The sequence below is a fragment of the Schistocerca gregaria genome, chromosome 4 (assembly GCF_023897955.1).
Source record: "Schistocerca gregaria isolate iqSchGreg1 chromosome 4, iqSchGreg1.2, whole genome shotgun sequence".
NCBI lineage: Eukaryota > Metazoa > Arthropoda > Insecta > Orthoptera > Acrididae > Schistocerca > Schistocerca gregaria.
The window spans coordinates 636,024,973-636,045,841 of record NC_064923.1 but is presented as its reverse complement, the minus strand read 5'-3'; the positions used below and the strand labels follow the sequence as shown (position 1 = coordinate 636,045,841).

At 44.9% G+C, this 20,869-nt stretch overlaps 1 protein-coding gene across 3 annotated transcripts in view; it reads right to left on the bottom strand.

Annotated features, from left to right (window-relative positions):
- Positions 1-20,869, bottom strand: part of LOC126266974 (ankyrin repeat domain-containing protein 33B-like) — a 1,584,966-nt gene that overhangs the window by 1,222,375 nt on the left and 341,722 nt on the right. For all 3 annotated transcript variants that reach the window (XM_049971702.1, XM_049971705.1, XM_049971704.1), the window contains exon 2: positions 18,488-18,749. The gene's annotated coding sequence lies outside the window, so the exon portion shown is untranslated. The remainder of the gene's footprint in view (positions 1-18,487; positions 18,750-20,869) is intronic.

The window sequence follows — 20,869 nt, the reverse complement described above, 5'->3', positions numbered from 1 at the left end:
ATTACATTGTAATTCTGTCAGAGACGGCAAAGGACTTGAAAGAGCAGTTGAACGGAATGTATAGTGTCTTGAAAGGAGTATATAAGATGAACATCAACAAAAGCAAAACGAGGATAATGGAATGTAGTCAAATTAAATCGGGTGATGCTGAGGAAATTAAATTAGGAAGTGAGACACTTAAAGTAGTAAAGGAGTTTTGCTATTTGGGGATCAAAATAACTGATGATGGTCGAAGTAAAGAGGATATAAAATGTAGACTGGCAATGGTCAGGAAAGCGTTTCTGAAGAAGAGAAATTTGTTAACATCGAATATAGATTTATGTATCAGGAAGTCGTTTCTGAAAGTATTTGTTTGGAGTGTAGCCATGTAAGGAAGTGAAACATGGACGATAACTAGTTTGGACAAGAAGAGAATAGAAGCTTTCGAAATGTGGTGCTACAGAAGAATGCTGAAGATAAGGTGGATAGATCACGTAACTAATGAGGAGGTATGGAATAGGATTGGGGAGAAGAGAAGTTTGTGGCACAAATTGACCAGAAGAAGGGATCGGTTGGTAGGACATGTTCTGAGGCATCAAGGGATCACAAATTTAGCACTGGAGGGCAGCATGGAGGGTAAAAATCGTAGAGGGAGACCAAGAGACGAATACACTAATCAGATTCAGAAGGATGTAGGTTGCAGTAGGTACTGGGAGATGAAGAAGCTTGCACAGGATAGAGTAGCATGGAGAGCTGCATCAAACCAGTCTCAGGACTGAAGACAACAACAACAACAACAATGCAGTTACTTTCGTTTATCTACAGACAGTCTTAGGCTGTAGTCTGAGGTTATCTGGTGCAATATGTAGACCCTCATCTGAACGTCTTGTTTTTTTCTCTGCAGTCAGAATTAGGTCATCTGCATATAAAATCTACTGTTAAAAATACTCCCATTTTATTTACTATTTTCCATTTACTGATCACTCAGTCTATGTATAATGTGTCGAAGAAATACAGCATCCTTCTGTTACCCCTTTGTTTGTGTTCATTGGTTTTGGCATTGTTTCCCACACTATAATAATTTCTTATAAATTATAGAGTGCAGTAATCAGTTGTCCTTTTTTAGAGTTTATCACGCAGATCCAGTTTCGGCTAGCAGCTAGCCATTCTCAGTGCACTGCTTTCTATTGTCAATGCATGTAAGTTCCTGTTGGGACAATAGAAAATAGTGCATTGAAAATGGCTAGCTACTAGACGAAACGGGACTTGCGTAATAAAATCTATAAAAGGACGACTGATTGCTGCACTCCATAATTTATAAGTCACATAAGAGTCGCTGAGTGCACCCACTTTCTGAATGGGAGGTAACCTGATAACTCTTAATATCGTTTATGAGACGAGATGTATAATCAATTTTAGCCATGGTATTCCATATGATTTCTCCGTTCAAATTACCAAATGTCTTTTCAAAATCTATAAACGGAATATAGAGTTTCCTATTGAACTCTCGCCTCTTTTTTATAGCTTTTTATATAAAAACGTTGTCAATAGTTGATCATCCCTTTGTAATACCTGACTGTTCTTCAGTTATTAGTGTTTCCTATGACTGTTTTTAGTTTTGAACACAGGATTTTGGCGAATAACTTACAGGTTGAATCCAAGATGATGATGATGATGATGTTTGGTTTGTGGAGCGCTCAACTGCGTGATCCTCAGCGCCTATACAAAGTCCCAATTTTTACACAGTCCATTTTTTTACACATTTCACGAATGATGATGATGATGAAATGACGAGAACAACGCAAACACCCAGTAGCCTGGCAGAGAAAATCCCCAACCCGACCGGGAATCTAACCCGTGACCCCCTGATTCTGATGCAGCAACAATAACCACTGGACCACGAGCTGCGGACTAGAATCCACGAGGCATATACCTCTACAGTTATTTCATCTATTCTTATTACCTTTTTTAAATACAGGTATTATTTTGGCTTATAGCCAACCTTTTGATACCTTATTACTTCTCCAGCATTTATTAAAATTTGAAAATGAAATCAGATTCGTCCAAAAAAAAAGTCAGTGGCGATTCTGCAGGGGCGAAGCGAAAGAAAAAAATAAGTATAGCCATTGATTAGTGAACATCACTAGGCAGAGTGTTTACTCAAGACGTATCAGTTTCAAGGACGGAACCAACTTGCGACAACCAGTCAGGAGTAGCAGTTATCGCCAAATAACCTGTTTTAGGTTGTATCGGCTTTTTTTCAACACCAGTTTAACCGGACTGTTGAAATCGCTGAAAATGGCGGGTTTCTGAAATAACCGAATTTCAGTATTTTGTTCCCATTATTTCCTGTAGTAAACGTAGAAATCAAACAAAGATTGAAAAAGTTTGACTTGCTGAGTTTTAACGAACATAGAATAAAAATATTAAATTAAATATGCAAATAGAAGAAAACTTATTCTGTTCACCGTTGGCTGTTTTTTCTCGAAAAGTGATAAAGTGGTTGATTACTACAAAGAATCACCAGTATTCTGCTACTGATTCTAATCAGTGCTAAAGGGTGAAAACTGAGGTTGAAGAACTCTGTGTTGTCCGTTTGTTTTCAAGCTCTACAAGCAAATAAAAGCATGTTATGTAGACACGGTCAGCAGATCACCTGCATCCTACGTTCATTGTAAACTATGAATGAACTGTTAAGTTTTAGGTTTTTTCCTCATATTATGTCACAGGTTGGTTGCGCATTCCTCCCGGTTTTAATCTTTTAAAGAAAATGGAGCATTGTATTTCACTGACAACGCACCTCGCAAAATACTTTCAGACTAGGAATGGTGCCATTCTCTAACACAAATGATGTCCGACAACGAGAGTACACAGTTACGATAGAGACCAGATGGACCAAGTGTTGCACACTGCATGTACATGCGTGGCATCTAACAAATGGTTCAAATGACTGACCACTATGGGACTTAACATCTGTGTTCATCAGTCCCCTAGAACTTAGAACTACTTAAACCTGACTAACCTAAGGACATCACACACATCCATGCCCGAGGCAGGATTCGAACCTGCGACCGTAGCAGTCGCGCGGTTCAAGACTGAAGCGCCTGGAACCGCTCGGCCCCTGCAGCCGGCCAGGTATCTAATAGGCCAAGCCATATGCTAACAGGTACTTTATTATCTCAGCAATGGTGCACCAATTCTTATGCCATGTGTCTGTTGCTCGTTCCTGTTGGCATTGTCATTAAAATAGCACTGATCGTGTTTCCCATTTTATACACTGAAGAGCTAAAGAAATTGGTACACCTGCCTAACATCATGCGGAGCTCCGGCGAGCACTCAGAAGTGCCACAACACAACGTGGCATAGACTAGACTAATGTCTGAAGCTGTGCTGCGGGAAATTGGCACCATGAACGCTACAGGGCTGTCCGTAAGAGTACGAAGGGGTGGAGATCTCTTCTGAAGCATCCCAGATATGCTCAATAATGTTCATGTCTGGAGAGTTTGGTGGCCAGCGAAAGTGTAAACTCAGAAGAGTGTTCCTGGAGCCACTCTGCAGCAATTCTGGATGTGTGGGATGTCGAACTGTCCTGCTAGCATTGCCCAAGTCCTCAGAAATGCACAATGTACCAGGCAACATGTTTCCAGTCATTAACAGTCCATTGTGCATTTCGTGCCGTGCAGTCATCAAGGACACACGAATGGGCCTTCGGCCCCGAAAACCCCATATCGATTATGTTTCGTTGAATGGTTCGCACGCTGACACTTATTGATGGCCAAGCATTGAAATCTGCAGCAATTTGGAGAAGGGCTGCAGTTCTGTCACGTTCAACGCTTCTCTTCAGTCGCCGTTGGTCCCGTTCTTGCAGGATCTTTTTCCAGCCGTAGTGATGTCTGACATTTGATATTTTACCGGATTTCTGATATTCACGGCACACTCGTGAAATGGTTCTAGGGCAAAATGGCCATTTCTTCGCTACCTTGGAGATGCTGTGTCCCATCGCTCGTGGGCCGACTAGATCACCACGCTAGATCACCACGTTGAAACTCAATTAAATCTTGATAACCCGCCCATTGTATCAGGAGTAACCGATCTTACAACTGCGCCAGACATTTGTTGGTTTATATAGGCGTTGCCTGTCTCAACGCCACCTTCTGCCTGTTTACGTATCTCTGTTCAAAAAATGGTTCAAATGGCTTTGAGCACTATGGGACTTAACATCTATGGTCATCAGTCCCCTAGAACTTAGAACTACTTAAACCTAACTAACCTAAGGACAACACACAACACCCAGCCATCACGAGGCAGAGAAAATCCCCGACCCCGCCGGGAATCGAACCCGGGAACGTATCTCTGTATTTGAGCAAGTATGCCTCTATACCAGTTTCTTTGGCGCTCCAATGTATAATAATGGAACAGTTCAAAGTAATGCAAATTTTACGAATAAGAATTACTCCTCCTTTAAAAAAGGTTTATTGAAAAACTAAAAAGGTTAGTACTGCTGCTGTGGCTAATTGATATTTTGGTGTTTTTACTCGGTTATTTGAAAAAAAAATAAAAACACCTGTTACAACCGAGAACAAACAAATTTCGAAAAATACCCGTTATTCAGAACTAAAATATTGCAAATACTCTTCTCGGGTTTGCCGCCGGATTGTATTGTGTAACTCGCACAATATTTCGTCGATGCAACTGCTCGACATCATCAGGTGGTGGTAGCTGCTGTTATCAGCAGTGATAACAGTGTAACTCGCACAATATTTCGTCGATGCAACTGCTCGACATCATCAGGTGGTGGTAGCTGCTGTTATCAGCAGTGATAACAGCAGCTACCACCACCTGATGATGTCGAGCAGTTGCATCGACGAAATATTGTGCGAGTTACACAATACAATCCGGCGGCAAACCCGAGAGGAGTATTTGCAGCAGATCCATCGGGAAAGCATTAAAAGTCACAACTAAAATATTGATTGGCGTCTCCATGGAAAGTTCTGTGCACGACGACCAGATAATGGATATAATTGGAAGGAGAAACAGCATTGGTCGTATTTTTTTTGTTTTGTTTTATTATCCGCAAAATCGATTTTCAGTCACTTAGTGACCATCCTCAGTGCTAGAAGTTAAAAATTTTCACATAACTGTCAGAGAGTATAAAACAGAAAATCACAACTACACCTGCGTACGAACATAACAGTTGGTAGGAACATACCTGTAATATACAATTAAAATTGGTAGGCACTGGTATCAACAAGCTTGGAGCGATCACATAAACTGAGGCCGCTGTTTACATGCACCTGTTCAGCAGACCTCGGTGTGACAGGGCTTGGAACGCCCTCTATGTGACATGTGTCACGTGAAGACTTAATATTACTAGTTTTGCAAGATATTAACACAAAATAACTCTTGTGCATTTGTGAATCATGAAGCAATTCAAATTTAAAATGTACGTAAAACACGCAGCAGACGAAGTGGGAAGGAAACATCTAAAATACATTGGCGTATTGTTTTTTTTTAACTTACAAAGCATAAAACAGATCAATAATAAGTTGTCAGAGTGCAGGACAGGTAAAAGAGAAATAGACAACGAAAAAGAATAATAAATGAATAACATGAAATGAGGTATAAAACAGGTTTTAAAAAAACATAATACCCACCATGTGGCGTGGGAAGTTAGAAGTACAACGTTCGTGATTTACGTAAAATATTACGTTAAGACTAACCAGTCAAATATATAAAAAATAGTAACAGTACGAAACTGCCATTACGTAATAATTAAAATGCCGTGAAACACAATGTTCATTACAAAAAAGTTTGAAGGTGTGGATGAACAGTTTTGTTAACATATTTAACCGACACGATGATGTAAATCTCGTTTGTGCCTTTGGACAATCTAGCATTATTATAACAGTGGCTATACGCTTCCGCATAAGCACTGGGTCAGAACCCGTACATTCTTTTTTTTTTGTCATCAGTCTACTGACTGGTTTCGTTTCCTGTGCTAACCTCTTCATCTCAGAGTAGCACTTGCAACCTACGTCCTCAATTATTTGGTTGACGTATTCCAATCTCTGTTTTCCTCTACAGTTTTTGCCCTCTACAGCTCCCTCTAGTACCATAGAAGTCATTCCCTCATGTCTTAGCAGATGTCCTATCATCCTGTCCCTTCTCCTTATCAGTGTTGTCCACATATCCCTTTCCTCTCCGATTCTGCGTAGAACCTCCTCACTCCTTACCTTATCAGTCCACCTAATTTTCAACCTTCGTCTACAGCACCACATCTCAAATGCTTCGATTCTCTTCTGTTCCGGTTTTCCCATAGTCCACGTTTCACTGCCATACAATGCTGTACTCCAGACGTACATCCTCAGAAATGTCTTCCTCAAATTAAGGCCGGTATTTGATATTAGTAGACTTCTCTTGGCCAGAAATGCCTTTTTTGCCATAGCGAGTCTGCTTTTGATGTCCTCCTTGCTCCGTCCGTCATTGGATATTTCACTGCCTAGGTAGCAGAATTCCTTAACTTCATTGACTACGTGACCATCAATCCTGATGTTAAGTTTCTCGCTGTTCTCATTTCTACTACTTCTCATTACCTCTGTCTTTCTCCGATTTACTCTCAAACCATACTGTGTACTCATTAGACTGTTTATTCCGTTCAGCAGATCATTTAATTCTTCTTCACTTTCACTCAGGGTAGCAATGTCATCAGCGAATCGTATCATTGATATCCTTTCACCTTGTATTTTAATTCCACTCCTGAACCTTTCTTTTATTTCCATCATTGCTTCCTCGATGTACAGATTGAAGAGCAGGGGCTAAAGGCTACAGCCTTGTCTTACACCCTTCTTAATACGAGCACTTCTTTCTTGATCGTCCACTCTTATTATTCCTTCTTGGTTGTTGTACATATTGTATATGACCCGTCTCTCCCTATAGCTTACCCCAATTTTTTTCAGATTCTTGAACAGCTTGCACCAATTTATATTGTCGAACGCTTTTTCAATGTCGACAAATCCTATAAACGTGTCTTGATTTTTCTTTGGACTTGCTTCCATTATTAGCAGTAACGTCAGAATTGCCTCTCTCGTGCCTTTACTTTTCCTAAAGCCAAACTGATCGTCACCTAGCGCATTCTCAATTTTCTTTTCCATTCTTCTGTATATTATTCTTGTAAGCAGCTTCGATGCATGAGCTGTTAAGCTGATTGTGCGATAATTCTCGCACTTGTCAGCTCTTGCCGTCTTCGGAATTGTGTGGATGATGTTTTTCCGAAAGTCAGATGGTATGTCGCCAGACTCATATATCCTACACACCAACGTGAATAGTCGTTTTGTTGCCACTTCCCCTAATGATTTTAGAAATTCTGATGGAATGTTATCTATCCCTTCTGCCTCATTTGACCTAAGTCCTCCAAAGCTTTTTTAAATTCCGATTCTAATAGTGGATCCCCTATCTCTTCTAAATCGACTCCTGTTTCTTCTTCTATCACATCAGACAAATCTTCACCCTCATAGAGACTTTCAATGTATTCTTTCCACCTATCTGCTCTCTCCTCTGCATTTAACAGTGGATTTCCCGTTGCACTCTTAATGTTACCACCGTTGCTTTTAACGTCACCAAAGGTTGTTTTGACTTCCCTGTATGCTGAGTCTGTCCTTCCGACAATCATATCTTTTTCGATGTCTTCACATTTTTCCTGCAGCCATTTCGTCTTAGCTTCCCTGCACTTCCTATTTATTTCATTCCTCAGAGACTTGTATTTCTGTATTCCTGATTTTCTCGGAACATGTTTGTACTTCCTCCTTTCATCAATCAACTGAAGTATTTCTCCTGTTACCCATGGTTCCTTCGCAGCTACCTTCTTTGTACCTATGTTTTCCTTCCCAACTTCTGTGATTCCCCTTTTTAGAGATGTCCATTCCTCTTCAACTGTGCTGCCTACTGCGCTATTCCTTATTGCTGTATCTATAGCGTTAGCGAACTTCAAACGTATCTCGTCATTCCTTAGAACTTCCGTATCCCACTTCTTTGCGTATTGATTCTTCCTGACTAATGACTTGAACTTCAGCCTACTCTTCATCACTACTATATTGTGATCTGAGTCTATATCTGCTCCTGGGTACGCATTACAATCCAGTATCTGATTTCGGAATCTCTGTCTGACCATAATGTAATCTAATTGAAATCTTCCCGTATCTCCTGGCCTTTTTCAAGTATGCCTCCTCCTCTTGTGATTCTTGAACAGGGTATTCGCTATTACTAGCTGAATCTTGTTACAGAACTCAATTATTCTTTCTCCTCTTTCATTCCTTGTCCCAAGCCCATATTCTCCTGTAGCGTTTTCTTGTTACAGGAGAAGAGCCCATACATACATGACATCAAATATACACGGTTGCTTACTTTAAAACACCCACCATTTGGCGTGGGAAGTTAGAAGTATATCGTTCTTGATTTACGTAAATATTACGTTAAAACTGAGAAGTGAAATATATAAAAATAGTAGTAGTACGAAAATGCCACTAAGTAACAATTCAAATGTCATTAAACAATATTCATTACAACAACAAAAAAGGTTTGAGGGTGTAGACTAACAATTTTGTTATCATATTTAACGACGTGATAATGTACATATCATTCGTCCCATTTTGACCAGGTGCATGTAAACAGCGGCCTTAGTTTATGTTATCGCTGCAAGCTTGTTGATACCAGTGCCTACCAATTTTAATTGTATGTTACAGGTATGTTCCTACCAACTGTTATGTTCGTACGCAGGTGTAGTTGTGATTTTCTGTTTTATACTCTCTGATCGTTATGTGAAATTTTTAATGCTGTTTCTCCTTCCAATTATATGTACTAAAATATGTACATCGTTTGCAACCGATCGCTTTTTCCCGTCCGTACAACCAAGTCCTGGAGACATTTCCCTGTGCCACAGGGAGAATAGCGAGCTCGTGATTGTGTCTGCCCGCAGTAGCGCGGCAGCCAGGGTCAGTGCCGCTCTGGGAGAAACGTCACGAAGTCGCGGCCGCCGCCTGCCCCCCTGAACTAGTAGAGGCGGCGGCGCATCCCCGACCTTGCACACTGCCCGATTTCGATGCAAATTCGCGCCGCCTGTCCCGGAACGCTGTACTGCGGCGCCACGCCGGCGGCGTCCTCGGGTCGCGACGGCAGAACCGTCTGGCGCCACAGACACTCGCGCTCGGCGGGTGGCTGAAAGCTCTGCTCCTAGACTCGACGCCGTCAAATCACAAGGCTGCCCATTACGTCCCAATTGTCGCTCAGTCTTCAAATAGCCTTCGGTAGCGCACCGAAAAGGTCAGATGGCATGCGAGGACGTCAGTTCGATGGAATGGGACGTCTGCAATGACATCCAGGAACGGTGACATTGAGCTGTACGGAGTAGCAGAGGGAAAAAATAGTATAGGCAGACAAAAATAACAAACTGTAAAATATGTCTGGCACAGTAGCTACGTATAAATGACAACGAAAGCACAAAATAGGAAAATGTGGTGAGCGGCATGAAACCAAACGAAAAATGGACGAGTTAAAAATGGGTAAATCAAGTTAAACAAAATTTATCCACAAATATAATCTCATATAATAAGATTTCAAAATTAAAGACGCAGCAGAAGAAGCGAGAAACTGTAGATGTAAAGGGAAATGACGTTCATTTTACTGGCTGGAATGGGATGGACTAAGCAGATGCATTAAAGGCAACTAATAGCTCAAAAAAAGGCAAAATAATTAGCGCTCGGAAAATAATTGTGGCACCATAAAAGAAGGAGCAAGATAGCCGTAGCGTCATGGAGAAATGGAAGACACAAAAATTCAGAACTGGTTCAGAAATTAACATAGTGATAAAAAATTACAAGTAGAGGCAGAGAAAAACATGTCACATAGTTTTATACAGATACACCTTGCAGGTCAACCTAGAGCACTAATATTACCAATACTATTTCATTACACTCAGAACACTCAAATATTTTTCTGTCTGTCAGAGACAGGTGCTTGATCCCCATTTTCTTGTATTAACACTGACGAATAGCACGATGGAGCTCATTCCGTGGATGATTCTACTGTGCGGACATCGTCAAATATCGTCTATTTTCTGATGTTTTATGGTGACGATGAGAAGAATATAAACACTGCTGAAATAACACGGACGTATACAAAGTTTAAAAAAGAAAAAGAAAAACAGTTCTGCGTGATTTTTTATGCTAGTCCTACGTCTCTGTTTTGGGATTCTTGTTCCGCTATGCTCTCTACATTATTCATAACAGGAAGTTAACAAGGAGGTGCACTAACAGTAGTTATAACAGCGTAACCACGGTTCAGGATGACAGGAAAGACAGATTAGAATCTCTGTAGTAGAGTAAAGTCACGTTGTGTCAATAGAACAACTGAATTATGTGGGGCGAAACAGACATTTGTTTCACAATCGAGAAAACCTAGCAGACAACTTTGCTCAAAACAGCGGTGATACCAGTTTGTTTCCAAACCAGCAGTACTGGCTCACTGTGAGTGTTTCAGCTCTCTCCCTAGCACTATTTTGTTCCACATCAACCTCCAAGATATCATTAAATCGTGGTTTTCTGGAATGAATAAAAACTAAAATATGTCCATCCTTTTGACTGGAGGTCTTGGGGACCCCAGTCGTTCACTAGAGTAAGAGAATAAAACGGCTACAGCTGTCCTTATGATCTTATTTATTGTGCAGCTACCACTTTCGACGCTTAAGTGCGCTATCTTCAGACCTTAGTTGATGCCGCCCGGAGTGGTCGAGCGGTTCTAGGCGCTTCAATCCGGAACCGCGCGACTGCTACGGTCGCAGGTTCGAATCCTGTCTCGGGCATGGATGTTTGTGATGTCCTTAGGTTAGTTAGGATTAATTAGTTCTAAGTTCTATGGGACTGATGACCTCAGAAGTTAAGTCCCATAGTACTCAGAGGCATTTTTTTATGCTGAAAGGTTTAACACGATCCATATATACGCTGCACCAGTGACCAACGTAACTGGTTTACGCAGACTACCTGTGACTGTGATGTCAGCACTCCAACCATCAAATCGGTTGACGAAACTTCCTGGCAGATTAAAACTGTGCGCCGGACCGAGACTCGAACTCGGGACCTTTGCCTTTTGCGGGCAAGTGCTCTACCAACAGGGGTTCGCAGGAGAGCTTCTGTAAAGTTTGGACGGTAGGAGACGAGGTACTGGCGGAAGTAAAGCTGTGAGGACGGGCGTCAGTCGTACTTGGGTAGCTCAGTTGGCAGTCTGCGTTCGGCAGGGCAGCAGTGCGCACCGCGCTCGGCCGTCCACGCCGCTACGCGCGCGGAGTGTTTTGTTTACATCGTCGTCACAGCGATTCTCAGTCGACCACGCTCTAATGGCCAACTCTTACAGGAAGAACACTCTTAAGTTCACCTTCTCAAATGAATACGCACGACCCAAAGCACTGGCCGTCGAACGCTTCATACGCGAAGACGTGAAGATCCCCCGTGACGAACTCATCGGCATACACCTATCGATCATTAGCAGCGTCGTTTATGTTAAGATGACTTCTGACGCTGCCTGCAATGAGATTATTCAAAGGATGCGACATGGACTAAAATTTCGGCACTCCGACGGAAACGTCGGGCCTGTGGATGTCGACCATGCAGGACTTGGCCTTCGGACGATCCGTGTATTCGAACTGCCTTTCGAGGTAAAAGAAGATGAAGTCATCGCGGCGCTAAGCCCGTTCGGAAAAGTCCAGAGCCACTTAGCCGAGACATGGGCACAGTTTACGACGTATCCGGTGCTTAATGGTGTGAGACAAGTCCGAATCGATCTCAAACGGCACGTTCCATCGTACATTTCTATCGGCGGCTGCCGCGCGGTGGTCATTTACGACGGACAACCTCGAACATGTTCCGGTTGTGGCAAAGAAGGCCACGTCCGTAATGAATGCCTGCAACGCCGCATCACACAACTAAGGCCCGACGATACGAACACCGACAGAACCACGACCACCCTTCCAGTCACCTATGCGGCGACACTGCACGTCCAGCCCACACAAGACGCCGTTCATGAGCATCTCTCTGGTCCGATACACTCGGAGGCGTCCCAGCACCTTGACACCGACGATGCCGCCCGTGAACATGTCCAACAGCCGTACACACCCACGCTAGAAGATCACAAGGATGCCAGTGAGAGTGTTCTGGGGAATGACGACCGCATCATAGCACCCGCGGCTTTTGTACCCGAACGACGTGAATCTCTTCCTTCCTCAGACACCGAAACTCATTGCCGAAAGCAGAAGTCGCCCAAACGACGAAAAAAACGCCGCAAGACATCAGAATCAACAATTGAGCCCCCTCCGCAGGACGAAGAGATGGCACATCACTCTGACGGAGAACACGATAACACTTTCTCCTCTGCCACGGAGACGCGTCATCCAAAAGACGGTGAACCGTCCAACAGAGAGCGTGCGCAAGCCCCGCGCCCTGAAGCCATGGAACATAGCACGCCTGTTGTTACCGACGCAACTGAGCCGACTCGGCCGGCGCTGCCACCTCTCGCCGATATCAAACCTGTCGGACATTTTTCATGGGCGGATGACACGGATTTCCCACCTCCATCTGATGCGGAAATGAGATCTGTTCCTCCGTTAGACCAACACTAAAATGGGGGAAGTTTCTACGGCGACTACTGCGACTTCTATGGACTTCCAGCATCCACCACAACAATCTTCACCAGCTACGACCCTATCGGCAGCACGAATCTCCCATCAGGCGTACCGAATAGCTACTATCAATACTAATAATATTGGCTCCCACGCTAAACTTCAACTGCTCCGTGACACGCTAAGAGCAGCGGACATCGACATCGCCCTGTTACAAGAACTGAGGACAGCAACTTGGGCTGGGTGTTATGGATATGAGACGTACGCCGCCCCTGCAGCTATGGAACACACAGGCGCAGCCATCCTCCTCCGAGAAGGGGTTGCAGTTTCCGATGTCGCATACCTCCCAACAGCGCGAGGGGTGGCCATCACAGTTGACGGACTCAAAATCATTAATCTGTACGCCCCATCGGGCACTGATAAACGGAGGGATCGCTCCCAGTTCTACGCAGAAGATATCACACCTTTATTCCTCGGCCGATACGATCATCTCATCGTAGGTGGAGATTTCAACTGCGTTCTCGAGCGCACAGACCAATACCCCCATTCCACCACATGTCTGGAACTTCGCTTCCTCGGCCGCCGCCTTCGTCTCCTCGACACTTGGCGAGTGGTATACGGCGACCGCCCGGGGTATACACACATTACGAGCCACTCCGCCAGCCGACTTGACAGAATATACATCTCTAACGCTCTAAAATCAGTTCTCCTCGACGCGGAACGTTGGCCGTCTGCCTTCTCGGATCATGACATCTACATCTGTACCATGAACCTACGTCGACAATCTATATGGCGCAGTGCAGGACCTTGGAAACTCAATGTAGCACTACTGCGGGACCCTGAATGTCGACAACAGGTCACCGACACGTGGCACACCTGTGTTCAATGAATTACGTGTTACGAGACCACACTGCAGTGGTGGTTGCTGTGCGCCAAACCGGCCATCCGACGGACATTGACACACTATGGTAGAGCCAAAGCCAGGTGGAATCACCATACAACTGATTTCTACTATAGCGCTCTACGTGAACTCATGGATCAACCTCCATCCCCGGATCGTCTAAAAGAAGCTCAACGCATTAAGGCGAAGATTTTAACCTTGACCAGATGTCGTCTAGAGGGAGCTATTGTACGAGCACGCAGTCAAGATAGGATTAACGGTGAAGAACCTTCTATGCATCATATTATTCAAAATGTTCGTCGACGCCGACAGGCTTTAATGACAACTTTAGACTTACCTGATGGACGCCGGCTGACTTCGCAAGCTACCATTGCGGATGCATTCACAACGCACTATAGACTTTTATATCAAGAGGTACCTGCCGGTGCGGAAGCCATTGCTGAGGTTACCCAGGAGACACTTGGTACTCTAAACGCAGCAGCGGCTACCCTCCTGACTTCTGAAGTGACCAACGACGACGTCCAAGGCGCTGTGGCTAAAGGGTCTCTGAATCGATCTCCCGGCCCGGATGGTTTACCTCTCGAATTTTACAGAACCTTCCAAGATTTGATGATGTCACGATGGAGGGACATGTACTGGGAACTTTTGTCCGGCGCGGCGAACCCGCCACCAATGTTCATGGAAGGCTTACTTGTACCAGTCCCGAAACCCGCAGGAGGAACACGACTCGACAGTTATCGGCCGATCACGTTACTCAATTCCGACTTCAAGATTTTCACACGCCTTCTAGCAGTGCGACTCAAACATGTCTTACGAGACATTGTTTCCCACGAACAAACATCTTTAGGCGGCGATCGTAATATACAGACAGCCCTCAGTGAATATCGAGATGTGATCGCTGTGGCAACACACTCGAGGCTGCCAGGCGCTTTAATCTCCATCGACTTCAAACAAGCGTTTGACCGCGTCAATCATGCATTCCTGAACGCAGTGATGAACCGAATGGCAATTCCCCCGACGTTCACGCAAGTGGTTATGCGGCTCCTTCGTGGAGCAACGTCCAGACTTCTCGTCAACGGCAGACTTACAGAACCTATACGGATTGAACGCTCAGTACGGCAGGGTTGCCCCTTGTCGACGGTGCTTTATGCCATTGCGATGGAACCACTCATTTGCGGATTACGGCGACGTTTGACAGGTATTCCACTCCGGGATCATATGTTCCGCTGCCGAGCTTACGCGGACGACTTGGCCCTCGTCGTACGTTCAGCGGCCGACGTACAAGCTGCAATGCAGTGGATTACCCGTTACAGTGAAGGGGCAGGGAGCGCTATGAACGTGGCAAAATCATGCGCCATGAAGATCGGCCGCGGCCTTCCCGCAGACAGCGTAGTCCCATTTCAACTGGTGGACACTCTTCGCTGTCTCGGGTTGGTGTACACGCGAGACATTCGCCGCACCTCGGCGATCAATTATCGGGCGCTGCTGCAACGCATCCGGGCCAACATACAAAATCACATTCTACGCCCGCTGAATATGTGCCAGAGAGTCACCTTCGTCAATAACCATCTGGCAACCCGGATACCCCATATAGCGCAGATTCTGCCCATCACTGCGACAATGGCGGCCAGATTACAGGCGGCTTTCGGCTATTTCATTTGTTCTGGACACATATTCAAAGTCCAGTATGAAGCTCTCACCTTACCGAAGCGGGATGGTGGCCTCGACCTGGTTAATGTGAGAGCCAGGACCACGGCACTTTACACCAATACTATGCTCCGGTTATGGAAAAGCCAAAATGCTAGTTTTACTGGAATGTTGACGACCGAGCTCGCACCTGTTTCGAGACGCCCACCGACGTCTTTGGCGCACATCCCACCTCCGATGTCACATATCGGCCGTTTCTTTTTGGAGTACAGCTACATATACACCGAGCTCCCCAGGACCAGGAAGACGACCACCCGCGACATCTACCGCCTTCTCCGAAAGTCTCCACCACGCAGCCCCGCCGAAACACGTCAACCTCAGGTTTCATGGCCTACAGTTTGGAAAACGATCCACCAACCATATCACACCACTGACACCACCTCTATGTGGTACCTTCTCGTCAACGGCAAGTATACTACAAGACAGAAACTGCATCGTATTGCACTGGTGGACTCACCCCTGTGCCTCAAATGCAATGTTGAAGATACAGTTTTACATCGTTTTGAGTGTGGGCCAGCAGCAGCTGTCTGGACCCTCGTACAGAAGATTGTGGCTTTCTACCTCCGAGTACCACCACATCATGTTTCTCCTACTATAATGATATATCCTGACACGACCTACTTTCCACCGGCTAAGTGGCACGCCGTCACATGGATCAGTGGCATGGCTGTCAACTACCTCTTCCGGGACGACATCGTCGATCCGGCGGACTTCTGGACACGCCTCCAAGTACGTCACCACACCCTTCGCCGACATCGACACTATCGGGCCACTTTCGCGAACTATTTACAGAGTATTTTCACCAACCCGCCTCAAAGCTGGAATCTCAACGAACATTGCCAACCAAGACTGGACGATCCCACGTTCCCCTTCAATGGTCAATGATAGAATGCATTTTGTTCTGATGGCGCGCCAAAGTGGAGCATGGCGCGGAAAGTATTCCTATTTTATTTCACTTCTCTTTTCTCCTCCTCTTCTAAGTTTTTTCTCCTTATACATGTTTATCCCTTTCACATATAGCTCTCTATCTGCAGCCTATTTGTTTTTCTTTCTCCTGTGCTCCCCCAAAACAAAAACAAAAAAAGACTAAAAAAAAAGAGTTTGCTGCTGATGGTGAGACTGTATACTCCTTTATGTTAAAAAAAAAAAAAGAGAGAGAGAATAAAAATAGAAGGCCTTTGCGGAGATATAGCTACCTCTTATGTTTTCCATTTTCAAAGGGTATTGTGTTATTTTATGAAGAACGTCGTCTCTTATTTTCATGTTCAAGAGGTTTTTTTTATATAAATAAAAAAAAAAAAGTTGGTAGAGCACTTACCCCGAAAGGCGAAGGTCCCGAGTTCGAGTCTCGGTCTGGCACACAGTTTTAATCTGCCAGGAAGTTTCATGTCAGTGCACACTCCGCTGCAGAGTGAAAATCTCATTCTGGAATTAAGCTGATGGTTCGAATGCTAACGAGGAAACGATTGGTGGTACGCATCCGTGTTGGGTTCCAATCTCTCCAATTTTATCATGGTCTTTTCGTGAGATTTACCATGGAGGAAACAATATAATGGTTGACTCTTCTAGGTTCAAATGGCTCTGAGCACTATGGGACTTAGCATTTATGGTCATTAGTCCCCTAGAACTTAGAACTACTTTAACCTAACTAACCTAATGACATCACACAACACCCAGTCATCACGAGGCAGAGAAAATCCCTGACCCCGCCGGGAATCGAACCCGGGAACCCGGGCGTGGGAAGCGAGAACTCTACCGCACGACCACGAGCTGCGGACGACTCTTCTGGGAACGTAAGTTCTCGGAATTTTTGTAGTAGACCATATCGTGATGCAGAACACCTGCCTTGCAGCGTCTGCCACCGGGTTGACCGAGCATTTCCGTGATTCGTTCGCGCTTACCAAATGAACCTGTAACGAAACATGCTTCTCTTCTTTGGATCTTCTCTGATTTGTCTATCAATGCTCACTGGTGCGGAACCGAGGCTTATGGGCAATATTCAGGTATTGGTCGAAGGAGTGCTTTTTAAGCTGCTTCCTTTGTTGATGGACTGCATTTCCTGAGGATTCTTCCGACAAATCTCGGTCTGGCGTCTGCATTACCCCTGACTCTGCATTACCCGTGATTAACCTTAAGTAGTCGTTCGACCTCAGATAGCCCCATACGCATACTCCTAGGAATTTTATAGAAGTAACTGCTTCCAGGGATTTTTCTCCAATCACTTAACGGTACTTCTGTCATTGTATTCACAGTTAGTTGCATTTGTTAATGTTGAGGTTCAGTTGTCACACTCTGCACGAAGCGTCGATCTGCTGCAGGTCTTTCAGCATTTTGTAACAACTTCCTAGAGGTCTTAACTGTCTGCATGCGACAGAATCATACGCGAAAAGCCTCGCGGAACTTCGGACTTCTTTACTAGGCCACTTATATAAGAAAATATTCTACATTTGAAGACCCCTCTCCATTTAGAACGTAATTCTGTGTTCTGTTTGCTAGAAGCTCTTCACTCCAATCATTGGTCTGAGATACCGTACACTCGTATTTTGTTCATTAGGTGGCAGTGTGGAACCGTGTAGAGCCCTTACCGGAAGTCAAGGAACACGGCATCCGCTTGAACGCCTGAATCTACTGCTTTCTGTCTCTCGTGCGGGGAAGATGGCGGGGGGGGGGGGGGGGGGAGGAGGGGACAAAGCGAGCCAGGTGCCGCACGATCGTTGTTTCCGGAATCCATGTTGATTCCTACGTAGGAGAAATGTCATAATACGCGAGCATAAAACATGTTCAAAATTCTACAAATGTCAAGCTATTCCAGGGGAGAGTGGGCTGATATGAAACTTCGTGGCAGATTAAAACTGTGTGCCGGACCGAGACTCGAACTCGGGACCTCTGCCTTTCGCGGGCAAGTGCTCTAGCACCTGAGCTACCCAAGCACGACTAACGCCTCGTCCACACAGATGTACTGGTAGAAGTAGAGCTGTGAGGACGGGGCGTGAGACGTGCTTGGGTAGCTCAGTTGGTAGAGTACTTGCCCGCTAAAGGCAAAGGTCCCGAGTTGGAGTCTCGCTCAAGCACACAGTTTTAATCTGCCAGGAAGTGTCATGCTATTCACTTGTTTGTGAACACGCATGCAACATCAGCCATCCGACATCAAACTGATAACACATCAAATCCCTTTTCCGAGGTCGCTAAATAACGGACAGCAGGGTAAATTTAAGAAAAGAAATTCCACACATATTTACCTTTTTACGAAAGACGTCGTCTCGCCGGGCGGAGCACGCCGGTGAAGTCCGACTGCCGAAAATACTTGAGCCTTGCTGATACACTTTACTGCCGGCGGTGCCAGCAGCGCCTCAGTGCGCCCCGAAATAAAGCGTTTCCTACTGTGCGCTGCGATGCGCCGAAAGTAAACACCAGGAATAGCGGCCGCACCGCGCCTCGCCGCGGATGACGCGCTTGTCTGCGAACCAGCTGGCTCTGCGTGCCGCCTGCGTCGGCGGCAACCTGCAACACGCGGAACACAACCCAGCTTACATCGTGTGGAAGAAACACTGGCCAGACAATGCTACGTACTTACTACTTATCAGAAGCCCCGTGTAACGGAAACGCTGGCCTCATTAATCATTTCTAGTTTGTAGATTTTTTTAGCTTTTCTAGCCGGCACGGTAGCTCAGAGCGTCCGGTCAGAAGGTTAGATGCCTTGTGTAATTAAAAAAAAAAAAAAAAAAAAAAAACTGAGTGTACGGATCAACGATGGACTTGAACAGGTGTGATGGGACGTCCGGCCGGAACAAATGCAACGAACAATAACAAACAAAATGGGATCGGAAAAAAAGTGCCAGAGGTTGAAAATACCGCTTCAGTTGTAAAGTTGTGTTATTATCACACGACTGGTTTCGGGCTCTTATAAGCCCATCTTCAGGTGTCCTAACTTGGTGCTGTGGTCCTCGAGTGCCGCGATAGACGTGTCTAGGCGCGGTGTGCTACCTATGAGTGCAGAATAGGGAGGCCTCCCTCGCTGCATCATGTTTCTCATGCTTCCTTGCAGCCCATCAACATCTACATCTACAGTTACAATAGCAGCATCGAGTTGCGCCACCAGCACTTCCACATTCACCACCGGGTTAGAGTAAGTGTAAGACAGTCTGCTAATTATTTGTGAAGTGGTTTGCTAGACAGACTGCTGAAGTAATTTCCTAAATAAATGTAGTGGACATGGGCATTAGGGCTACATGCTGTCTGGAGCACTTTGACTTCTGCGCTTTGGCTTGCTTGCACAGAGAACCATGAGCTTGCCTATACTGGCGCAGATAATTCAAAAACCAAAGATAGCACTGATGGGAAATTTAAAAAAAAAATGGAAGATGTGAAATTTAAAAAATTCAAAAGAACTTAAAAATCGCAAATGGCGAAACTACCCCAGTTGCGCTCTGTCCCTCCCTCACCTCCAGCCAATCACAGTGTAGTATTAGAATGCTGTATAAAAATGTCAAGTTCAAAGGCGTGCGAACAAAAATACGTAGCATTCACAGACATTAAACTCACGCATACACACAAAATGAAACAACCAGTCATAATTAGCCATGCCCAAATGTATCGGAACGCTCTGAACTTCTATTTTGCTCCACATTCAACAACAATTACGCAAACGTTGTAAACAGCAGTATTTCAAACTGTTTTACAGGGTGCTCAAAAGTACCCAAATGCTATGAACCTTTTTTGTGCTATTTTACACCAAAAACTGACGTAAAGGATTTAAACTGTAATATTAGAAAGTACTTTACAGGTGCTCAAAAGCACTGATCTTTGTTCCATCATATTTATCCAGAAATTGCGTGAAGCAGCGCTTACGTACATGAACATTTGTAAGTCCATACATTATTTTTCACGTCCAGAGCATTCGGAAATGCTTGTCAAGCGTCACAAGGTATGCAGGCAGGTAGGAAGGTGCAGACAAAACTGAGCTCACTGACTGAGCCTTTTGCTTGTACCGACAAGTCGCTTATCAGATCGGCGTAATATGACGTGCATGCCGACGAGAGTAAACAGTGCTGCTACCACGTCATGATGTTTTCTGATATCAAAATCAGTCAAACAGAACCAGCGGAAAATGCTCATATCGGAGCACAGAAAAAGGCTAATATGCTCCTGTATTAAAGACTCTGTCTGAAATATAGGGCGCTTCAGTCTGGAACCGCGCGACCGCTTCGGTCGCAGGTTCGAATCCTGCCTCGGGCATGGGTGTGTGTGATGTCCTTAGGTTAGTTAGGTTTAAGTAGCCTTAAGTTCTAGGGGACTGATGACCTCAGATGTTAAGTCCCATAGTGCTCAGAGCAATATTTTTTAAATATAGGGTACCAGCTGCCTTCCTCAGCAGCTCTAAAAATTTTCAGAAAACTTTGACTTGGGGGCATATTCGCTGTCTTTTTGACATGCAACTCACATATCAGTCCCACTAACTCCCCTTACTGTAACTCGCTCACATCCACTACTCCATCGCTATAAGTCGCTCATATCCATCCACTCACACTTGCCCATTCTCGTTCATTCATTCAGCTTAACTCATTGTCTCATCGTGGCTCTCTGTCACTGTCTCCTGTCTCACAGTCAAAGTCTCTTTCGTT